Source organism: Monodon monoceros, unplaced genomic scaffold, assembly GCF_005190385.1.
Source record: "Monodon monoceros isolate NGI ecotype Baffin Bay Population unplaced genomic scaffold, NGI_Narwhal_1 Super_Scaffold_2, whole genome shotgun sequence".
NCBI lineage: Eukaryota > Metazoa > Chordata > Mammalia > Artiodactyla > Monodontidae > Monodon > Monodon monoceros.
Genome location: NW_021703776.1, coordinates 68,689,700 through 68,715,881, shown reverse-complemented (window position 1 = coordinate 68,715,881; position 26,182 = coordinate 68,689,700). Strand labels below are relative to the sequence as shown.

General features: G+C 37.4%; 1 pseudogene; it reads left to right on the top strand.

Moving 5' to 3' along the window:
- The first annotated feature begins 14,259 nt into the window (after nt 1-14,259).
- LOC114902103 lies at nt 14,260-15,458 on the top strand (annotated as a pseudogene).
- The last annotated feature ends 10,724 nt before the right edge of the window (nt 15,459-26,182 follow it).

Sequence of the window (26,182 nt, the reverse complement as noted above, 5' to 3'; positions counted from 1 at the left end):
CAGTAGTCATAGACTTCATAAGTCATGGTTCAACTGTCTACCCAAGGCAATGATCTCTTCTAAGTTTTACATATTCTTTTGGGAGGGAAGCATCAGGTAGAACCTCAATTCCCTTTGAGTGGCTTGTCCCAAATTTAGGAAGCCAAGCTCATCCAGTTCAAGATACAGCTTTTCTGAACTGGAATGAAGATTTGAGCTATAGTTCTAGAAATAAATGACTTGCGTGGAAAAAATGTAGGTGAGATAATCCAGTATGTACAATAGAAAGAAAAGAAAGTGTGAGAGTAAAAGAAACATTTGTCAAGAAGGAAGTAACTGGTGACATTCAAAGGAAGGAGTGATGTTATCCAGGCCAATAAAAGTTAATTGACTCCAAATGAATTGTTATAGGCCATAGATATCAGCCTAGCCTGTGAGCTGGATGTATTTACTTGCTCTTCCAGAGCAAATTCACTCGATGCTTCTCTTCCCTACTTTGGGTTCCAGAGGCTAATGTACATGAAGTGCACCAATGGGCTGTGTTGTCTTCTGGCCTCCATTTGGGTCCAGCCAATGGGAGACACTAGTAGATCAAAGTGAGCGAGAGGAGAGTGAGACTAGGTATCTGTTCTCTTGACCATGGTTGGACTTTTTCCCTCTACTAAAAACCACAACACCGTCAAAAAGACTCCTACAGCTGCTTTCTCTCTGGGTTCGGGTAACTTCTCCCTTTGTCTTGTTGCTTCAGACCTAGGGAGGTGATATTTCCCTACTATTGCTAGTTCTGTTGTGCTGCATCATTCCCTACTGGTTCACTTTGACCTTGCCTACTTTCCATGCATCTTTGTAAACAGTCCTTTCGTTAAGCTCTCCTCTATTTCTTGGTTTAAGCGAGTCATTTATTTTTTGTCTGCATCCTGACTGATAGAAGCTGCCACGGACTGCATGCTTCTTCCACTGACTACAGAGAGTTAGCCTGTCTGTTAAAACAGTAACTGTTGTTGTTAACAGATACATAGAAATTACAGTTCACTAAGTGTGTTTACATGTGTTATCTCTTTTTTCACTCTTTATTCATGGCTAATAAAACTCAGACCTCACCGGCTCTACTGGAGTAATAATTATACATAATGAATGTAAATGTGGATATTTACTACCAAATCCAAGTCGAAACCATATTCTTAAGAATTCCAGAACCCAAATGTTGTATAGTCTTTTAAAGCTGCATAAACTGGAGCCTCATTATATAAATTGTCTCTATGTCCTTCAATTGGGTTCCAAGATCTTCAAATTAGCTAATACTTATTTTTCAAGATTTCATTTCTATTGGAAAATTTCTAAGAGCAAATTGTCAGAAGAGGCAGCATTATGAATCAGAGATTAATCGTCAGCTGGTAGATATCTAAGACCATATTTTACAATGATAACTGAATCAACTAAGAATAGAAGTCTGACAAACCAGTTGTTTACTGCCATATAGATAGATAAATGACCATATTAACTGTTTCCCCTCTTTTCAACCACCTATTTTTTCTTTATATGGACATAACCCAAATCTCTTTACTATGTCAGTAAGCAAAACCTACAGAATCATTAAAAAATGCAAAATTTTGTAATTCTAAAGAGAGAAGGGCAAAGAGTAACTATATCTATAATAAATTTGATAACCTTCAAGGGATATTCAATTCCCAAAATAAGTAACTCCACAATGAGTATACACAAAATGGAGAAAAGAAATATGCAGAATGTTACCTAATATTTGAGCAGGTAGTCTGTGCCTTTATAGTAAGGATATTGTTGTTGAAGTTCTTATGGTAAAATCCAGGGAGTTTGGTGGTCTTCCCTCTAAAGTAAGAGAGGTGGATGGGACAAAGTTAGAACTCAACTTAGATTACTTTTAGCAAAGTTGGACTTTCCCCCTGGACCCCCAAACCCTATACCCAGAAAGCCAAAAAGCCTGAATCATTGGATATCAAAAAATGAGATTTCTAATTTACAATAACCAAGACATAGAAACAACCTAAATGTCTATCAACAGATGAATGGATAAAGAAGATGTGGTATGCATATACAATGGAATACTACTCAGCCATAAGAAAAGAATGAAATAATGCCATCTGCAGCAACATGGATGGACCTGGAGATTATCATACTAAGTGAAGTAAGTCAGAAAGAGAAAGACAAATACCATATGATATCACTTAAGTGTGGAATCTAAAATATGACACAAATGAACTTATCTATGAAACAGAAACAGAGTCACAGACATAAAGAACAGACTTGTGGTTCCAAGGGGAAGGAATGGGGTGGGGGAGGGATGGATTGGGAGTTTGGGTTTAGTAGATGCAAACTATCATATACAGAATGGAGAAACAAGAAGGTCCTACTGTATAGCACAGGGAACTATATTCAATATCCTGTGATAAACCATAATAGAAAAGAATATGAAAAAGAATGTATATATATGTACAACTGAATCATTTTGCTGTACAGTAGAAATTAACACAACATTGTAAGTCAACTACACTTCAATAAAATTAATTTTTTTTTAAAGTGAGGTTTCTAAAATCCATGTTTACTTCTGATATATGTGTATCAAATATAAAATAATCCCCCCAGCTGAAAAATTGCACACAAGACCCTATCTCCTTTCAGGAGAGAAACCATCATCATTTGAAGGTATATTCCAGATGTAAAAGAATGAAATCTATGACCTGAATATATGACTTAGAATACTCAGAACCTCAACTTGAGTGGCTTGCCCCAAATTTAGCAAGCCAAACTTAGATTGTTCAAGATAAAGCGTTTCTAACCAAGCTTATCCAGTTTGAGATAAAGCTATTCTAAACCAGAATGATTTGAGCTACAGTTCTAGAAGGAAATAATTTGAGGGTGGAGAGAAGAGCTGAAGGAAATCATACAATACATATACACAATGTGTACAATAGAAAGAAGAGAAGGTATGAAAGAAACATTTGATTTTTCAATAAGGTGGTAATTGGTGACATTCAAGGATGAAACTTAGAAGGGGGATAGTCATGTACCAAACTGTCACAATGAGAGGACAGAAAGGAAATGAAGGTAGTAATCACAGTCCACAAAAAGAAGAAATAAGTGGTTGAAAAAGGGAAAACAATTGCTATAGTAGTTGATCTATCTACATAAGCTGGTTTGGCAGATTTTTATTCTTAATTGATTTATCATTATAAAATATGGTCTTAGATATATCTACCTGCTCATGATTAATTTCCAATCATTCAGAAAGTTTCCTTGTGAAAAGGAAAGAGCCCGTCCTGGTGCTTCTCTGTACCCCTAGGACTTAGCAGCTAATGCCTGGTAAATGGATGCCCAGACCTTGTTCTCAAGTCAATCACTAATTCAACCAGTGATAGAAAGGGCTAAAGACCAAGGGAAGGTTTCTTCATGTTATAAGAGAGCTGTGTATTTTTGAAGGCAAAGAAGATGAAGTCAATGGAGGGAAGAAATTGATCATGTTAAAAGAAAGAACTTGATTAAAGAGAGACATGGAAAAAATTCTCAGTGGTGAAGGTCAAAGATGGTACAAGAGCCTTCCTCAGTGTTTCTAGGAATTGTTTCCATGCTTACTATCCTCACTTCCATCAATCTTCCTTTCCCCTCAACTTCCTGGTCATTCCTTTTCATTTCTCCTTTTCATCTTCTCTTTGCTTCACCTTACTTCTCTCTCTCCCAACCAGCTGTAATATAGAAGTAAAATAAAAATAATAATGTTCACTTTTGTAAAATTATATTGTTTTATGACTGTTCTTAAGCTAAAAGTAGGTGAATTGAATGTTTTATATTTATCTCTTTTTTTTTTGTATGTAGCTCTAGAATAAATAGCTTTCCTTTAGATAAAAGACAATATAAGAAAAACCTCACCTTAGACTCTTGGAAAAAGAATTTGATTTTTGGTAGAAAGGGGGTAGTTTGTGACAGGAAGCATTATGATATAGTTTAAAACATGGTCTCCAGGGTTAAGCAGAGCAAAGTTGAAATCACAAATCCACCACTTACTGGCTGAGAGATTTGGGCAAATTTCCTCATCTATGAAGTGGTGCTGTTATCTTCCTCTATAAGAGTGGTTCTATAGTCGTAAATGCAGGAATGGTTTTAGCCTAGTACCCAGCACACAGTAAACACTCAGTAATGGTAGCCATTGCCATTATTAGCCGCTTTACATGTCCTAAACTCTCTGAAGAGATGAATTAAGCCAAGAAAATATTCTTCTAGACATTTAGATTTCTATGGCCCCAGTTTGTACTGGTAAATTTACCAATACCATAATTCTCATTATCCTTCTCTAAGGTCAAAAACAAGAAGAAAAGAGAAAAATGAACTCAAATCCCATCTCCTGCTAAAATGCACAGAATTAACTGTGGATTGCAGCCAACTGCCTGAAGCTGTAGCACTGCTGAAAAAGCAAAAGGTGCTTGTGTTGATTTGACAGTTCAAGAGACAAATAAGCATATCAATTTTAATTTAGCTTCCCAAGTTCACAAGCTGTCAGTCAAGATCACTGTTATGCCAATTATCTGGCATTAAATATTGTTATGATTTCTGATATCAAATTTATAGTAAAACACTATCTTAAGAGTGACATTTCAGTGGAAAATTCCCAGTACTTTCCCTCTGCAATCTGGGCTGGTAAGGTTTAATTAAAACAGCCAAATTACAAACTGCCTCAGAAGGTTTTGTAACAAAATCGCTGGCTGGCCTTTAGTGATAATGGTGTTACAGATCACTGCTTTCTGTCACATGGGCTTGCTTAGGTAGGAAAGGATTGGTCATCGATTAGAATAGAAGCCAAGACTTTTTATTGCTGTCATTTCTGCTGCTTTTACTGACAATGAAAGTAGGAGATTTAAAGTTTCAGTTGTTCTCATAAATATGCCCAATCATGGAAAAGCAAAGGGAAGGACTGATACTTTAAAGTTCACGTATCTGAAAATCTATTGAAGGCTAAATAATATAAAATCTTAAGGACTTCGAATTCTGTTCCAAACACTAACAGAAAAACACAGTGTGGTCTGGGCTCAGGCAAGTCATTGTTGAGCCATCCTGCCCCTGTTTGCCTCTGCAGCTTACTCCCAAGCGCTTACAGAAGAGGAAGAGGCCAGCCGGTGCTTCAGGACTGTTGGGTGAGGATGTAAATAGGACATCAAGGGACTTCCCTGGCGGTCCAGTGGCTGGGACTGTGCACTTCCACTGCAAGGGGCTTGGGTTTGGTCCCTGGTCAGGGAACTGGGATCCTGCATGCTGTGCAGTGCAGACGAATAAATTAAATTAAATTAAATTAACTACTGGTTCTCAAACATTAAAAAAAAAAAAGAATGTATATTGAATTTTAAAAATATCAAGCTTCTTGCTTCAGCAACAGCTTGTTCCCCTGTGAATGCTCTGGAACTTTCGAGCCAGAAAAGCCTATCTAATAATACTACGTATTATTCCTCTCATCCTGGTGAAGTTAGCTTGCAATCTTGCTAATTAATATCTATTCTTCAGCGCCTTTCTTTACTGTTCTTCACACACCTCTGTGTAAGTCTTTCAAGGTTTCCGTCCACTTTTTCAAACTTTTTCAAACAGTTCTCTTCTTTCCTAACCTGCCCAGACTAGCTGCCTAGACATCAACAAAATAGTCCAACTCCACCCTTCTTCATTTCTCTAGCCATAATGCTAGCATCTTACTATAGCTCTGAAATTATATATATTTATAAATTACATGAAGAAGCAATCTCCAATTCAGGTCAAAGTGTGAAAAATAAGCAAAAAAAATCACATTTCTTTGTATTATAGTAAATAGATTTAATGTAACTCCTTTGGAAATATAATATCTAAAAGCTTCTACTCCCATTATTACCACTCAGGAATGTCTAACATGGCATTATATCCTTCTATTTACTCTTTATCAGGACCTCTACTCTTTCAAATCTTTAGAATTAAACTGTGAAAGAAAAATATATTGACAGAATATATTATCACACTCCTTGTTTTAAAAAATATATAAACAAAGCAGTGAGAATTGTCATATTGGTCTATAAAGAGAAATTTTAGTCCAAGAATCTTAAGTACTAGTGTCAAAACTTTCACCCAGTGTCTAGTAAGAGTCACTCAATTATTCAAGCAATACATGTGAAAAGATTTTTGATTGACAATGGACACTAAATTACTATAAAACTTTCACCCATTAGTAAAATAGTTGCCCATTTGGAGTTTCATCACCGAACCTATTCATATTTTACTTTCTCCTGTAGTCATAAACAGGCCACAGAGACAGCTCTGGAACTATACTGCCTGGGTTTGAACTTGTCAGTTCCTATTAACTGTGTGACTATAGGCAAGTTTCTCAACTTCTCTGACCCTCAGATTCCTCATCAGTGAAATGATAATGGATAATAATAACACCAACAATATAGAGCACTTGTGGAGATTAAATGAGTTAATATGTGTAATGTAGTAGAACTCTGCCAGGCACTAACTAAGCACTCCATCAGGACTAGCCTGATACTCTAGGATGTGAGTGCCATAAGGGTAGGAACTTGGGCTCCACTGTGTCTGTATCTGCGGTCCTGGGACAGTGCCCAGCACAAAGTAGGTGCTCAATAAATATTTGCTAAATGAATAAACCAGAACATTCAACTGTAAAAATAGGTTACAAAATCATTTTCCTTCATCATTTTTCATTTATTCACTTAATATTTATTAAACACCTATTGTGTACATTTCCCCAATACATTTCTGTTAATGAAATCCATACAAACAAGGAAAGAAAGTAATGGGAATATGGACTCTACCAACACCAGGTAATATGACTAATTATAAATTCTGCCAGCATCTATTAATTCTGTAAGAAAACTTGGCGTTTAAGCAATTTCTTATGGCTCCAAGTTGTAGACCTAATTAACTCAAATTTTAAAAAAATGTATTGAAGGTTTTCATTCCCAGTAACTACAACCTAAATGCATTTCCCCTCTATTCACCCTTGAAATACAATTGAAATAGTTAATTCTATCTTTCATAAGATTTTCCCCCAGTTTTGGTGACAAATAATTGACGTACATCACCGTATAAACTTAAGGTATACAGCAGTATGGTTTGATTTACATATATTCTGAAATGATTACAATAGATTCAGTTAACATCTATCTTCTCATATACATAAAATAAAAAGAAAAGAAAGAAGGAAAGAAAAAAGGAAAAAATTTTCTCTTTGTGATGAGAATTAGGATTTACTCCCTTAGTAACATTCCTATATATCATACAGCAGTGTTAGCCATAGTCATCATGTTGTATTGGATATATCACATCCTTAGTACTTATTTACCTTATAACCGGAAGTCTGTACCTTTTGACCACTTCCTTCCTCCAATTTTTCCTCCCCCAATTCTTTACCTCTAGTAACCACAAGTCTGACTCTTTTTCTATAAGTTTGGTTTTTATTTTGTTTTGCTTTGCTTTGTTTTCTTTTTAGATTCCACATATAATTGAGATAATACAGTATTTGGCTTTCTCTGTCTGACATATTTAGCATAACACCTTCAAGGTCCATCCAAGTTGATGCGAATGTTAGGATTTCCTCATTTTTTATGGCTAAGTAATATTCCATTGTATATATATATATATATATATATATATATATATAATAACTTTTTTATACATTCATCTGTTGTTGGGCACTGAGGTTGCTTTCATATCTTGGCTATTGTAACTAATACTGCTATGAACACAAGGTTGAAGATCTTTTTGAGTTAATGTTTTTGATTCCTTTGGATATATTCCCAGAAGTGGAATTGCTGGATCATATGATAGCTTTGTTTTTAATTTTTCGAAGAACCTCCATACTGCTTTTCCTAGTGGCTGCATTAATTTACATTCCCACCAACAGTTCACAAGGGTTCCCTTTTCTCCACATCCTTGCCAGCATTTGTTATCTCTTGTCTTTTTGATAATGGCCATTCTAACAGGTATAAGGTAATATCTTATTGTGGTTTTAATTTGCATTTTCCCAATGACTAGTGATGTTGAGCATCTTTTCATGTACCTATTATATATCTTATTTGAAGAAACGTCTATTCATGTCCTTTGTCCATTTTAAAATTTGGTTATTTGTCTTTTTGCTGTTGAAACATATCACAAGATTTTTTAGATATAGAAAATCTGGTTGGTGCACTATGATTTACTTCACTATTTGGTATTTCTTCATCCATATGTAAATAAGTAAAAATTGTTGTAGTATTTGCTGCTCGTGTACAGTTGGCTTACAAAATGCACACCAGTCAGAAAGCCCTTAATCCTATATACCAAGTTAATTTAAATATGTATTTTTAACTATATACAGTTTGAGCCACAGAAAAAGACTTAGAATATGTCTCTCCAAACTGACAATGTCTTCTAGACATCAAAAATGTGTGGAGGAAACTTGCATAAGCCTCTTAGATAGCCTCATCCACCAAAGGCCAGACAGCAGAAGCAAGAAGAGCTACAATCCTGCAGCCTGTGGAACAAAAACCACATTCACAGAAAGACAGACAAGATTAAAAGGCAGAGGGCTATGTACCAGATGAAGGAACAAGGTAAAACCGCAGAAAAACAATTAGATGAACTGGAGATAGGCAACCTTCCAGAAAAAGAATTCAGAATAATGATAGTGAAGATGATCAACGACCTTGGAAAAAGAATGGAGGCAAAGGTCAAGAGGATGAAAGAAATCTTTAACAAAGACCTAGAAGAATTAAAGAACAAACAAACAGAGAAGAACAATACAATAACTGAAATGAAAACTACACTAGAAGGAAGCAGTAACAGAATAACTGAGGCAGAAAAACAGATAAGTGACCTGGAAGACAGAATGGAGAAATTCACCGCTGCAGAACAAAATAAAGAAAAAAGAATGAAAAGAAATGAAGACAGCCTAAGAGACCTCTGGGACAACATTAAACACAACAACATTCTCATTATAGGGGTCCCAGAAGGAGAAGAGAGAGAGAAAGGACCTGAGAAAATATGTGAAGAGATTATAGTCAAAAACTTCCCTAACATAGGAAAGGAAATAGTCACCCAAGTCCAAGAAGCACAGAGAGTCCCATACAGGACAAACACAAGGAGAAACACACCGAGACACATAATAATCGAATTGGCAAAAATTAAACACAAAGAAAAATTATTGAAAGCAGCAAGGGAAAAATGACAAATAACATACAAGGGAACTCCCATAAGGTTAACAGATGATTTCTCAGCAGAAACTCTACAAGCCAGAAGGGAGTTGCATGATTTACTTAAAGTGATGAAAGGGAAGATCCTACAAGCAAGATTACTCTACCCGGCAAGGATCTCATTCAGATTTGATGGAGAAATCAAAAGCTTTACAGACAAGCAAAAGCTAAGACAATTAAGCACCACGAAACCAGCTCCACACAAATGCTAAAGGAACTTCTCTAAGTGGGAAACACAAGAGAAGAAAAGGACCTACAAAAACAAACCCAAAACAGTTAAGAAAATGGTCATAGGAACATACATAATAATAATTACCTTAAATGTGAATGAATTAAATGCTCCAACCTAAAGACACAGGATCGCTGAATGGATACAAAAACAAGACCTATATATATGCTGTCTACAAGAGACCCACTTCAGACCTAGGGACACATACAGGCTGAAAGTGAGAGGATGGAAAAAGATATTCCATGCAAATGGAAATCAAAAGAAAGCTGGAGTAGCAATACTCATATCAGATAAAATAGACTTTAAAATAAAGAATGTTTCAAGAGACAAGGAAGGACAATACATAATGATCAGGGGATCAATCCAAGAAGAAGATATAACATTTATAAATATATATGAACCCAACATAGGAGCACCTCAATACATAAGGCAACTGCTAACAGCTATAAAAGTGGAAATCGACAGTAACACAATAATAGTGGGGGACGTTAACACCTCACTTACACCAATGGACAGATCATCCAAACAGAAAATTAATAAGGAAACACAAGCTTTAAATGACACAACAGACCAGACAGATTTAATGGATATTTAGAGGACATTCCATCCCGAAACAGAAGATTACACTTTCTTCTCAAGTGCACATGGAACATTCTCCAGGATAGATCACATCTTGGGTCACAAATCAAACCTCAGTAAATTTAAGAAAATTGAAATCATATCAAGCATCTTTTCTGACCACAATGCTATGAGATTAGAAATCAATTACAGGGAAAAAAACATTAAAAACACAAACACATGGAGGCTAAACAATACGTTACTAAATAACCAGGAGATCACCAAAGAAATCAAAGAGGAAATCAAAAAATACCTGGAGAGAAATGACAATGAAAACACGACGATCCAAAACCTATGGGATACAGAAAAGCAGTTCTAAGAGGAATGTTTATAGCTATACAAGCCTACCTCAAGAAGCAAGAAAAATCTCAAATAAGTAATCTATCCTTACACCTAAAGGAACTGGAGAAAGAAGAACAAACAAAACCCAAAGTCAGCAGAAGGAAAAACATCATAAAGATCAGAGCAGATGAATGAAATGAAATAGAAACAAAGAAAACAATAGCAAAGATCAGTAAAACTAAACGCTGGTTCTTTGGCAAGATAAACAAAACTGATCAACCATTAGCCAGACTCATCAAGAAAAAGAGGGCGAAGACTCAAATCAATAAAATTAGAAATGAAAAAGGGGAAGTTACAACAGACACGGCAGAAATACAAAGCATTCTAAGATATTACTACAAGTACCTGTATGCCAATAACATGGACAACCTGGAAGAAATGGACAAATTCTTAGAAAGGCATAACCTCCAAAGATTGAACCAGGAAGAAATAGATAATATGAATAGACCAATCACAAGCAATGAAATTGAAACTGTGATTTAAAATCTTCCAACAAACAAAAGTCCAGGACCAGATGGCTTCACAGATGAATTCTATCAAACATTTAAGAAGAGCTACCACCCATCCTTCCCAAACTCTTCCAAAAAACTGCAGAGGAAGGAACACTTCCAAACTCATTCTATGAGGTCACCATCACCCTGATACCAAAACCAGACAAGGATGTCACAAAGAAAGAAAATTACAGACCAATATCACTGATGAATATAGATGCAAAAATCCTCAACAAAATACTAGCAAACAGAATCCAACAACACATTGAAAGGATCATACACCATGACCAAGTGGGATTTTTCCCAGAGATGCACAGATTCTTCAATATACACAAATCAATCAATGTGATACACTATATTAAAAAATTGAAGAATGAAAACCATATGATTGGGCTTCCCTGGTGGCGCAGTGGTTGGGAGTCTGCCTGCTGATGCAGGGGACGCGGGTTTGTGCCCCAGTCCGGGAGGATCCCACATGCCGCAGAGCGACTAGGCCCGTGAGCCATGGCCACTGAGCCTGCGTGTCCAGAGCCTGTGTTCCACAGCGGGAGAGGCCACAACAGTGAGAGGCCCGCGTAACGCAAAAAAAAAAAACAAAAAAACAAAAAAACAACATATGATCATCTCAATAGATGCAGAAAAAGCTTTTGACAAAATTCAACACCCATTTATGATAAAAACTCTCCAGAAAGTGGGCATAGAGGGAACTTACCTCAACATAATAAAGGCCATATATGACAAACCCACAGCAAACATCATTCTCAATGGTGAACACCTGAAAGCATTTCCTCTAAGATCAGGACAGGACAAGGATGTCCACTCTTGCCACTATTATTCAGCATGGTCTTGGAAGTCCTAGCCACAGCAATCAGAGAAGAAAAAGAAACAAAACAAATACAAATTGGAAAAGGAGAAGTAAAACTGTCACTGTTTGCAGATGACATGATACTATACATAGAGAATCCTACAGATGCCACCAGAAAACTACTAGAGCTAATCAATGAATTTGGTAAACTTGCAGGATACAAAATTAATGCACAGAAATCTCTTGCATTCCTATACACTAATGAAGAAAAATCTGAAAGAGAAATTAAGGAAACACATGTACCACTGCAACCAAAAGAATATAATACCTAGGAATAAACCTACCTAGGGAGGCAAAAGACCTGTATGCAGAAAACTATAAGACACTGATGAAAGAAATTAAAGATGATACCAACAGATGGAGAGATATACCATGTTCTTGGATTGGAAGAATCAATATTGTGAAAATGACTATACTTCCCAAAGCAATCTACAGATTCAATGCAATCCCTATCAAATTACCAGTGGCATTTTTTAAGGAACTAGGACAAAAAATCTTAAAATTTGTATGGAGACAAAAAAGGCCCCAAATAGCCAAAGCATTCTTGAGGGAAAAAAACGGAGCTGGAGGAATCAGACTCCCTAACTTCAGACTATACTATAAAGCTACAGTAATCAAGACAATATGATACTGGCACAAAAACAGAAATATAGATCAATGGAACAGGATAGAAAGCCCAGAGATAAACCCACACACCTATGGTCACCTAATCTATGACAAAGGAGGCAAGGATATACAATGGAGAAAAGACAGTCTCTTCAATAAGTGGTGCTGGTAAAAGTGGACAGCTACATGTAAAAGAATGAAATTAGAACACTCCCTAATACCATACACAAAAATAAACTCAAAGTGGATTAGAGACCTAAATGTAACACTGGACACTATAAAACTCTTAGAGGAAAACATAGGAAGAGCACTCTTTGAGATAAATCACAGCAAGATCTTTTTTGATCCGCCTCCTAGAGTAATGGAAATAAAAACAAAAAGAAACAAATGGGACCTAATGAAACTTCAAAGCTTTTGCACGGCAAAGGAAACCATAAACAAGACCAAAAGACAACCCTCAGAATGGGAGAAAATATTTGCAAATGAAGCAACGGACAACGGATTAATCTCCAAAATTTACAAGCAGCTCATGCAGCTCAATATTAAAACAACAAACAACCCAATCAAAAAATGGGCAGAAGACTTAAACAGACATTTTTCCAAAGAAGACATACAGATGGCCAAGAAGTACATGAAAAGCTGCTCACCATCACTAATTATTAGAGAAATGCAAATCAAAACCACAATGAGGTATTACCTCATACCAGTTAGAATGGGCATCATCAGAAAATCTACAAACAACAAATGTTAGAGAGGGTGTGGAGAAAAGGGAACCCTCCTGCACTGTTGGTGGGAATGTAAATTGATACAGCCACTATGGAGAATAGTATGGAGGTTCCTGAAAAAACTAAAAATAGAATTACCATATGATCCAACAAACCCACTACTGGGCATATACCCAGAGAAAAACATATTTAACAGGACACATACATCCCAATGTTCATTGCAGCACTATTTACAATAGCCAGGTCATGGAAGCAACCTAAATACCCAACGACAGACGAATGGATAAAGAAGATGTGGTACATATATACAATGGAATATTACTCAGCCATAAAAAGGAACTAAATTGGGTCATTTGTTGAGACGTGGATGGATCTAGAGACTGCCATACAGAGTGAAGTAAGTCAGAAAGAGAAAAACAAATATCGTATATTAACACATATATGTGGAACCTAGAAAAATAGTACAGATGAACTGGTTTGCAGAGCAGAAATTGAGACACAGATGTAGAGAACAAACGTATGGACACCAAGTGGGGAAAGTGGCGGGGGAATGGGGGTGGTGGTGTGATGAATTGGGAGATTGGGATTGACATGTATACACTGATGTGTATAAAATTGATGACTAATAAGAACCTTCTGTATAAAAAAAAAAGTGTGAATAATTTGTTATATTTTACTCACTCATAGAAAATATTCCTTAAGCACTCACAATGAGCCAGGCCCTCTGTTACATATAGGGAATAAAAGACGATCTAGCTCATATTATAGAGAGCGTTTTATATTTGTATTCCAAATTTTATTATTTTAGCTTCTAAGATTATACAATTTGATTTACCTTCATTGTCCTAAGAACAGTAAAATAAAACCTTATCTGAAAACTTCAGTTTATCGGCTGGTTGGGCCGTCAGGGCCGTGAAGGTAGGACTGCCAGTCCCGGGCGGCGAGTTCCATGTCTCCAGCTGTCCCCAGTCAGAGCATGGCCCCCTGAGCTAGGACCCCCGGCTGGCTTGCTTAGAGAAGACGCGGCTCCCCAGCACTTGAGCTGGGGCATCCCTGCCCGCTCCCCCTCTGTCCCTGCCCATTCCCCCTCTGTCGCTGGAGAACCGCCGCGCTGAGCAGCTGGGAGAAGCAGGCCAGAGCCTTCTAGGGCCTCGGGCCCGGGCACCCGTGGAGGATGAGCTGGCTCTTTCCCTGACCAACAGCACCTCCTCCCCTGTGGCGGGGCCCCCCGGTGGTCTCCCCAGCCTCCAACAGCAGAAGCAACGCCTGATCTAGTCCCTCTGGAACGCACACTCCAGTGTAGCTAAAATACAGAAAGATGTGGAATACAGGTTGCCATTCACTGTAAACACCCTGACAATTAGCATTAATATATTGCTTCCTCCACAATTTCCTCAGGAAAAACCAGTGATCAGTGTTTATCCACCAATACGACATCACTTAGTGGATAAACAAGGAGTGTATGTTACCTCTTCATTAGGAAACAATTTTAACAATGTGCTCAGACCTTGGGAAAATTATTCGGAGTCTATTGGATGAGTTTTGGAAGAATCCTCCAATTTCAGTTCCTGCTTCAACAGCATTCCCATACCTGCACAGTAACCCAGGTGGGATTCCTCCTTATGCTTCTCAGCGTTTTTCATTTCTTCCTCCATATTCCCCACAAGAAGCTACCAGGACTATCAGTTCTTTATCTGTTGCTGACACTGTTTCCTCTTCAACGACAAGTTATACAACAGCCAAACCCGCTCTGCTGCTCCTTCATTTGGTGTGCTTTCAAATCTGCCATTGCCCATTCCCATAACAGACACTTCAGCACCGATAAGCCAAAATGCTTTTGGTTACAAGATGCCTGATATCCCTGATGCATTTCCAGAACTCTCAGAACTAAGTGTATCACAACTTACAGATATGAATGAACAAGAGGAGGTATTACTAGAACAGTTTCTGACTTTGCCTCAACTAAAACAAATTATTACTGACAAGGACGACTTAGTAAAAAGTACTGAGGAACTAGCAAGAAAAAATCTCCTTTTGGAGCCCAGCTTGCAAGCCAAAAGGCAAACTGTTTTAGATGAGTATGAATTACTTACACAAATGAAATCAACTTTTGAAAAGAAGATGCAAAGGCAACACGAACTTAGCAAGAGCTGTAGTGTGAGTGCCCAATAGGCAAGATTGAAAGTAGCTGCACATGAAGCTGAGGAGGAATCTGATAATATTGCAGAAGATTTCTTGGAGGGAAAAACTGATATAGAAGATTTTCTCAGTAGCTTCATGGAAAAGAAAACAATTTGCCACTGTAGAAGAGCCAAGGGAGAGAAACTTCAACAAGTGATAGCAATGCACAGCCAATTTCATTCTCCACTGTAGATATTCCTGAAAACATGAACTGCCAAGAGAGGAATGGGACACAAAACTAAGCACATTTATGTTTATGATTTGAAAATTGGCATTTCATCACAGTGGCTGAATTCATAAACTATATAGATTGTATACAGAACTGAGACTAATTTTGTACAGATTAGAATGATTGCTATGATCTTTGCTTTGAGAAATTTTTCTGCACTAAAAAATGTTTATTTATTGTTGATAAATCCTAGCATATTTAAGTTCCACTGCTGTTCATCTCTTACTATTGATTACATACCTATGCATGTCATTTTAGCTAGTTTCAATATTTTATAAAATTACTTCATTTAAATTTGTAATTTTAATTTGAAACTGCCTCATTGCTTTATCAAGAATGGTTTATATTTTTTCCTCTCAACGTTTTTTGAAAAATTACCATCTCAACTGTAGAAAAACTCTTATTCTTCCTGTTTCTTTCTGGATGATAAAACTTTCAAAAATAATTTGTTTTTAAATATTCACAGTGTCAGGAAACAGCAAACCTGCCAATGTGCCATCTCAAGGAAGTAACTTTTAATACATACAATAAATCAAAAGAATAAACCAGCTGTTTTTATAAACAAAAACAAAACAAAACAAAAAAACTTCAATTTATCCAACCATCTACGAATCGTTTCAAAGCATTTGAAATTATCACAAGCCAAAGGAAACTATTAGTTTCATTAACTCACAAGCCTGAATATCTGTGTCAAAATAGTCTCTTACAATAGAATTATTGTCTATTTTTATATTTATGGATTTGAGAGAAAAGAAAAACTTAAAATTGATTAACTTTAATAAATATACACTAACTGGAGGGCGCATGTGGGGCTTATAGCGTGAGGACCTATAGTCACATTGCTGACTGGCAGGGTAGTGAAGTAGGGCTGTGGTTCTTAGAAAATGTTTATGAGTTCTTTAGTAAATAAATAACCATTTGTCATTAACATATTCATCGGTACTATTCAAAAACTCTATGGTTTTCCAAATGCTTTTGAAAATAGCTTATTGGACTAAGGACTTCATTCAAATAAGCTGTTCATTTCCTTTGTTTATATGATTAATATTCATATCAAACACATTTTTCTTAATGCAAAGACATAAAAATTCTGACTACAGGTCAGAATTATCATCGATTCCAATGAAGTCTGTTAATGAGGTATTTATTTTTGTGCAGAGTACTATTCAAATCATTAATGTACATCCCAAGTAGTTCATGGAGGCTTTTTTATTATGCAATCAAGCATATTCATAGGGACAACATGCCGTTGTCTGTTAACCATATCTCTTTATTTACTCATTGATTTATGAAGTGCAGTACATTGAAAAGGCTCTCTTAGGAATTATGGGAAATTACTAAGCTTCCTCTGCATAGTATTTCTCATTATACTCCAAGAAGAGTTCACAGAGAACTCGATTATGTAAACTAAAGATTAACATTTGTGTCCAAGTGATGACAAAAAGCTTGGTAAATCCAGTCTGAATTTCAATTAATTCAGAGAAAAAGAAACTCATCCAATGTTTGATTGATCATGTAGACCAGTGGTTGGTAATCTTTTGGAGGTTCAAAGACTGCTTTGAGAATTTAGTGAAAATTACGGATTCTCCCTCCCGAAAATCTGGACCAGGTGAAGAACTTATGGTGGAGAAGAAGAAACAGTGATTTTTCACTTATCAACCAGTGATATTGTATGTTATTAGACAGTCTCCTACTGCCAATGCCTTATCATTTTCTGAGCTCTAACGGTTTCTACCAGTATATTTATTAAACAAGTTCTACTGAACCACAAGTTCATAATTATAACTTGAAAATAAGTTCATGCCCCAGAGGTTTGCTTTACTCCTACTCTTACCTAAAAGCCTCCACAATTCAGCACAGAAAGTACAGAAAGGTAAGGTTCCTAAGATATCTTACCACTGAGATAAGTATTGAGACCCTTTGGCCCTCTCGGGGTAGAGACTTCACATCTATGATTCTATCCCTGCCCTTTTAGAAGTCCACACTCTTCCACTGTCATCAATTTCCCCCACTCTGCCCAATACATCCCTGAATCTGACCCAGCACACCACCCTACCTTCCCTTCCAAATGTTGCTCTTGAATTCTCTAAAATTCCTCATCAGTAAACACTGTATCTTCAACGTCTTCTCTGAACATTCCCTTCTCTTTGCCTTAAATGAAACCAGGTTACCTCCTAATGGCATTGCTTTTCCTGTAATCTTCTCAAGTAGAGGTGATTTTTTTCCCCTCTCACATTGCACATACAAAAGGGTTAGAAGGTAGATTATCCTCCATGCTTTCCATTGCAACATCAAATCATTTCCCCCTTCCTTCTATGAATTTGAAGCTCATGCCAGCCCGCTATACTAGCTGCTCTACATCCTCAATGCTATCATATTCTTATCTCCTAGTTACCCCACTCCTTCTTTGACAGGATTAGATCCTAGATCCTAGACCAGTCTTCCTTATCATTCCGACTTCTGTCATCATTCTTAGTGATGACGACATCCATACAGATGACCCATCATACACCTCAGTGTCTCAATTTCTCAACCCACTCAATTCCAGAGACTTTTTCTTCCACAGCATCTCAGCCAGCCATTCCCATAATCTGTTTCAAACATCCCATTTCTACTCCCACCTTCTATTTCTTTGAGCTCACTTATTCTCTTAACAACCTCCTCCACTGCTACAATTTTCAATGACCCTTCTATCTATTGCTAACATACCCTTGCTCTGTCTTCAGCTATCTGTTTTGGTAATCATCAAGACTATCATTCCCTTTATGCTTTCACCTTTGAGTGTACAATCCTAACAAAACCCTGGTTGAACCTGAATAGCCTCTTTTCCTGTATCTTGGTGATGCTAGAGCACCACTTAAATTCATGAATACATATCTCAAATGGGCATGCAACACATCCTGGAAAGTCTACAGTGTTTCCCTAGTAAGCTCACTTTCCCACTCTCTAAGACAATTATTTCATACCTCTTGCCTCTCAGAAAACCTCCTACACCCCCTTCCCTTTTCATTCTCAGTTGATGACCTTGACTCTTGACTTTTTGAGGAAACAGATATTATTAGATGGGAACACCCTCACATTCTCACCTCCATATGTGAAACCTACCTGTGTCAATACCTGTTTCTCCATCCTTCCTCCTGTTACAGTGGAAGGTGTGTCTCTCTGCCTTCAAAGGCTCATCTTTCTTTTGGACTCCAGTTCCCATCACATCACTCTTTCAAGTTAGACAGGCTGCCCTCTCACAAATCTCACAGACTGGTGAGGACAACTATAGGCTGGTGAATCCTAAATGCCAGAAGAAGCAATGTTCTGTCTAAACCACAATCCAAACCCTAATACACTCCCCAAAGGATCCTGTCTGGCCCTAATTATGGAGCCACTCCAAGAAACAATCCCTGTGTACCAGCCATGTGGCAAATCTGGAACCCTTGCCATGATTACTTTGTTTTTCCCCATCCCTGGCTAGGTACCCATTCTGTATAGAAATGGACAAGGGAGCCCAGTGTCTCCTGTGACTTGGGGGCTAAGGCACCAATCTTTCCTCCTTGGAAGGCTACATAAATATTTTGACTAACCTTTACAATTTTTTATTCTCATTTTGTAGGGCGACGATCTGTCCATGTACTTTCTAACGTCTTTCAATACTTGTTAGACTCAGGAACTTTAGAGTGAGTGAGGAGATTAGAGACTATTCATTTAACTCCCATTTTAAAGCCTCAGCAAATCAAAGTGACTTGGCTAAAGTCACACTTTTGATACTAGTGAACACAGTATTGGAATCATGTTCTTTAAGACAGAAGCTATTTCTACTGTGCTACTTGTGATTGTGAGCTCCTTGGAGTAATAATACCCTAGAAGTATTATTATGTAAGCATCTGACCAAAAGAATATGAAATAGATTTATGGATTCACGTAGTAGATTCCATACAGATACCCAAAAGAGATCCATAATTACAGCCTGGAAACCACTCATCCGTGTGTAAAATTAACAATATTCCAGGAGTGGACTAGCTCATTAACTACATTGTATATTACTTCTCCTGAACAGTAAGCTCTTTCATGGCCTTATTGTGAAAGGAAACCCAATTCTAAAGAACTCTGGTCTTAGAAGCTGCCTCCATTGGACAGCTGGACATATCTGGAGATAGTTACCCTCGGTCTCCTTTTTGTTTTTATGAAAACCTAGGAAATTGTAAAAAAATTAATCTCATTTTATAATTCATCATCAGCGACCAATTTAACAACCACATACTGAGTACCTGCTACTGTCAGAAAATGTGCTAGACACTGAGTTTACAGAGATAGCTGTGATGTAGCTCCAGCTCTTGGGAACCCATGCTTCTGCATAGAGGCCCTCATAAAACATTGGTGTAGTGCAGCCACCCAAGAGGGCTAGCACAAGTGATTTGCTATTAATAACAAAGTACTGAAGTTGGTGAAATATTTACTTTAAAAGATTAGAATGGATTTGGTTATCCTTATAATAACTTTGTACTCATTTACTGACATCATGATACACATTCTTGAGTAGGAATAGAAGGGATAGAGTTACGATTCATCTGGATAAATCCATGGAGGTGTGCCAGCTAATGAAAATCACTATCATGTGTTAAAGTAGAAAAAATTGTTGACAAGCTCTAGCCTAGATCTAGTGGGAGAGGGAAACAGGCAGACAGACAATGATTACAGGATAGTCCATTAGGTGCAGTCATAAGCACTTGATGTAAACACAGGATGCTGTGGGCAGGCAGAGAAAGAGAGGGGTCACACAATTGCCAAAGCAATCCTGAGGAAAACGAACAAAGCAGGAGGCATAACCCTCCCAGACTTCAGACAATACTACAAAGCTACAGTAATCAAAAGAGTGTGGTATTGACATAAAAACAGACATCTGGATCAATGGAACAGAATAGAGAGTTCGGAACTAAACGTACACACCTATGGCCAATTAATCTTTGACAAAGGAGGCAAGAATATACGACGGGAAGAAGATAGTCTCTTCAGCAAGGGGTGTTGGGAAAGTTGGACAGCTGCATGTAAATCAATGAAGTTAGAACACACTCTTACACCATACACAAAACTAAACTCAAAATAGCTTAGAGACTTAAATATAAGACATGACACCATAAAACTCCTGGAAAAGAACATAGGAAAAACATTCTCTGACATAAATTGTACCAATGTTTTCTTAGGTCAGTCTCCCAAGGCAATAGAAATAAAAGCAAAAATAAACAAATGGGACCTAATTAAACTTACAAGCTTTTGCACAGCAAAGGAAACCATAAACAATATGAAAAGACAACCTATGGAATGGGAGAAAATATTTGCAAATGATGCAACTGACAAGGGCTTAATTTCCAAAATATACAAACAGCTCATACAACTCAACAACAAAAAAACAAACAACCCAATCAAAAAATGGGAACTAAGAACTAAATAGACATTTTCCCAAAGAAGACATACAGATGGCCAACAGGCACATGCAAAGATGCTCAACACTGCTAATTATTAGAGAAATGCAAATCAAAACTACAATTAAGTATTACCCCACACCAGTCAGAATGGCCATCATTAAAAAGTTTACAAATAATAAATACTGGAGTGGGTGTGGAGAAAAAAGAACCTTCCTACACTGTTAATGGGAATGTACAGCCACTATGGAAAACAGTATGGAGGTTTGTCAAAAAACTAAAAATAGAATTGCCATATGATCCAGCAATCCCACTGCAGGGCACATATCCAGACAAAACTATAACTCAAAGAGATACATGTATCCCTATGTTCATAGAAGCACTATTCACAATAGCCAAGACATGGAAACAAGCTACATGTCCACTGACAGATGAATGGATAAAGAAGATGAGGTACATATATAAAATGGAATATTACTCAGCCATAAAAAAGAACGAAGTAATGCCATTTGCAGCAACATAGATGGAACTAGAGATTTTCATACTAAGTGAAGTAAGTCAGAAAGAGACAAATACCATATGATATCACTTACATGTGGAATCTAAAATATGACAGAAATGAACTTATCTATGAAACAGAAACAGATTTGCAGACATAGAGAACAGACTTGTGGTTCCCAAGGGGGAGGAGAAGGAGGGATGGAGTGGGAATTTGGGGTTAGCAAATGCACACTGTTATATATAGGATGGATAAACAACAAAGTCCTAATGTATAGCACAGGGAAATATATTCAATATCCTGTGATAAACCATAATGGAAAAGAACATACAAAAAGAATGTATATATAAGTATCACTGAATCACTTTGCTGTACAGCAGAAATTAACACAACATTTTAAATCAACTACAATATTTAAAAAGATTCTAAAAGGGTATTTTTTTTTAAAAAAGACAGAAAGGGTCAGAGAAAACTGTGCTGATAGGAGAGGGTACGGTTAAGATTAGAGGAGACTGTGCCAAGCCACAGCTAACATGGGATAAACCTGACTAAGGACACAGAAGCAGGACCTGGGTTGGGACAGCTTGGGAAGTGCTCAGGTTATGGATCTTGGTCCCATCAGTCTTAAATCAAAGCAGAGTTGATAGCTGAACTGGAGAGGCCTGGCAAAGTTCACAGTCCAGTACAAGTTCTGCAGTCAACTTCCAGAGGTATATGTTCAACAGACACCAGCCAGGGTGTACGGCATAGCCAAACGCTTGCTAGCATGGGTCAGAGTTCAGATTCAGATTCAGCATTTGGACAGATAATCTGGAAGGAGGCCCTCTGCGATCATCAGAACACATAGGACCACAGAGCAGCAGGCGCAGTGTGTGAGGTAAACCAAGATAGAACTGCCTGATCTTTCTTCTTAAGCTTCAATTTCAGTATGTGGCAGGGATGAGCCAGCAGATGTCAAACAGAGTCAAGCAGTGAAAAGATGCAGAAGAAAAACACAGTGGCAATATCTTTGCCAATGAAAAGCTCACAGTCTAAGTAGGGAGAAAGAAACACATGAGCAAACAAGCTCCAGAGATGCTGTGATAGAAGTTTGTAGAATGGACCACAAAAGCCAGAGTGGTCAATCAGCCTGGGAAAGTTGGGTAAACGTTTTAAAATGGAGGTGACCAGTGAATAAACCTGGAAGATAGGTAGGTGTTTCCCTGGCAGAACTCAGAAAGAAGGGGCAATTGGGAAAGACATTCTGAGCAAAGGAAACAGCATGAACGAGAGTTAACTGGGCTCATGGAGCAGTCTGGAACATCCAGGGACAGTATGGGGATGAAACACTGAGTCAGGACTGATTGCATTATTGTGGAGCCAAGTGATGGTGTACTGCTACGCGTGCGGCCGTGAAGCCAGCCCTGCACGGAATACAGCATGGGTGAGATGAGACTGGGCTTTACTATGTAGATCACTAAAGGTTTTTAAACTTTCATTTATTCTAACAACTTTACTGAGATACAATTCACATACCATATGATTCACCCATTTAAATGTACAATTCATTGGTTTTTAGTATATTCACAAATGTGTGCAACTATCACCACAATTTTAGAATATTTTCACTACCTCAAAAAGAAACCCCACAACTTTTAGCTATCAATCCCCATACCCTATGCCCTCTGCTAGCCCTAAGAAACCACTAATCTACTTTTTGTCTCTATAGACTTACCTGTTCTGGACATTTCATAGGAATGGAATCATATAATATGTGGTCTTTTGTGACAGGCTTTTTTCACGTAGCATAATATTTTCAGAGTTCATCTGTATTGTAGTATGTAGCAAGTATTTCATAACTTTCTATGCCGAAATAATATTCTATTGTATGGATTTACCATATTTTATTTATCCATTCATCCTTTGATGGACATTTGGGTTGTTTCTACCTTTTGGCTATTATGAATAATGCTGCCACAGGCATTTATGTACAAGTTTCTTTGTGGACATAAGTTTTCATTTCTGTTGAGTGTATACCCTGGAGTGAGATTGCTGGGTCATATGGTAACACATATTTAATCACTCAAGTAACTGCCAGACTACTTTCCAAAGTGGATGCACCATTTTACAATCCTACGAGTGGTGTATGAGAGTTCCAACTTTTCCACATCCTTGTCAACACTTGCTATTATTAGTCTTTTTTATTCTAGCCATCCTACTGGGTATCAAGGAGTACTGGTAAAGGTTTTTAAAAAGGGAAAAAAAATTTTAGTTTTAGGAGGATGACACTGACATCAAGATGTGAAAAGAATTAAATAGAAGTGGGACTAGAGACAAAGTATTCTAACAAAGGATGAACCTCTCTCTGTCACTGGCTGCTTAGAAAAGGTAAGAAGTTAAAATGGCACTATTGCTCCAACTATTTTCTCTATATCAGAGTCTTTACTTCACATTGTTTCTTCTAAGAATTTTTCATCATAATTTTAACAACTGTTGCAGAAAAAATGGGAGACCACTTTTTGAGAATGTGCCCTAAGGGAGCCTCCGCTTCCCAGCTACCATCAATTCCAACTTTCCCGTCTGTCCTTCTAGTGTTCACCCACCTCAGTGATGCTTCTGGACACAACTAGAGACAGTCCAGTTTAAAATGTATTAGCGAGAGTTGGCAACTGATTGGCTCTGGAAAGTCAAAAGAGAGAAGAATATTCCTCTTCTTCTAGTAACTTCCTGGTTTCTAGCAGGGGTGACTGGGTAAAGTAGCAGTTCTTGTTACCAAGATGCAAAAATTAGACCAGGAGAGGGAGTTAAGCAAAGGGGAAGCGTTTGGATTGAAGCACACTGACACTGAGGTGTCTAGGGGATAGCAGGGGGAGTGGCTTTGCAGGTAGCTGGATAGAAGTCCTGGAGGAAGTAGTTCAGTTGTCTGTTTCAAATATTTAAACTACATAGACACACAGAAGCTCAGTATTTGCTATTTTAAATGCCTAGAATGAGCCTTCCAGCTTGTCCTTTGCTATAGGAAATGGATTTTGAAATTAGGAAATTTTGGGACTTGCCTGGTGGCTCAGTGGTTAAGATTCCACACTCCTAATGCAGGGGGCCTGGGTTTGATCTCTCGTCAGGAAACTAGATCTTACATGCATGCTGCAACTAAGAGTTTGCATGCTGCAACTAAGGAGTTGGTGAGCCACAACTAAGGAGCCCTTGAGCCACAACTAAGGAGCCTGCCTGCCGCAACTAAGACCCAGCGCAACCAAATAAATAAATAAATAAATATTTTTAAAAGAAGATATTAGGAAATTTTCCCAGGTACTCAGTCAAAAGAAATTTTGGGGGGAGTGTTTAGTTAAAAAACAATAGCTATGCATTTCCTCAGTTGTCTTCTGTTCTTTGCTGGTGGTATATGTTTCAAAATCCATAACTAATCACAGACTTCCCCCAGTACCTGAATTCATTCATTCACTCAGTCAATCATTCACCAGAAGTTTACTGACTGTCAGGTTCTGTTCAGGTGCTCAAGATTCAATTTGTTGAACAAAACCTACACAGCTTCTGCCTCTCCATAGAATCATCTCCATGTTTTTTCTCACTCAAAAGCTATTCATTTTTCTGGGAAAGGCAATCATCTAGCACCTTGGAGTTAAACTAGAGAGGAATATTTTATTTCATGAACGAAATAATTTTTTAATAACTGCTTAAACCATCTTAGAAAAACATTTAAATTGTTGGCAGTTCTCTTAGGATATTAAACTTTATGAATAGCATTGAAAAATGATTACAAAATTGTTTAAATCTCCAAAGGATATGTTTTTAATTTTCTAAAGCAAGATAAGAATTGAAAATCTGGTTTAAAAATGGAAATTCAGAATAAATATTAACACAAGACTGTAAAGCACTGCAGCACTGCTTGACCCTGGCTCAAAAAACAAACAAACAAAAAGGTGGGAGGCAACATTAAGCTTTGCAAGACTTTTATTTAATGGTGCACTTTCAGTGATAAAAATGACTAAAACCCTAGACTAGCCCATTAACACCTTTTCAATCAAACGGTAATTTTTATTGAAGTGTAACTTACATACAACAAAACTCACTAATTCTGAGTGTACGATTTGATGAGTTTTGATAAATATATACAGCAGTGTACCATTCAACACAATGAAGATTGAAGATATAGAGCAGCGCTATCCAATAGAATTTTTGGTGCTGGTGAAAATGTTCTGTAACTGCCCAATATTGTAGCCATTGACCACATTGGCTATTGGGCACTTAAAATGTGGCTTGGGGACTGAGGAACTGAATTATTAACTTTAATTTTAATTCAGTTAAATCTTAATTTAAGCAGCTACATGTGATGCGGGACTACCATATTAGTGCACAGCATTTCCATCACCCCAAAAAGTTCTTGTTGCTATCATCTTGCATCATTACTCCAGTGCCCTCTACTGAGCCTAGCATCACACTAACTGGCAAAGAAATGTTTACCAGCTGCAGCTCCATTATTACAAAGCCTGGACTAGAAGAGTGGCTTTGGAGCTGAGAGAAAATAGATGACTCATCAAATACATGTATTTTTAAATGTAATGGATTTCAATGTATCGATTTTTTTCTTCATGCTTTTTGTGTTCTGCCTTAGAAGTCTTTGACTAATAAATGGTCATAAATATTTCCTTCTATGTTTTCTTTTAGACGTTTATAGTTTTAGCTCTTACCTTTAGAACTATCATTTAACCTGCGTCGAAAATTTTATGTTTTGAGGTTAGGGTGGACTTTATTATTTTCACATATGGATATTCAATAG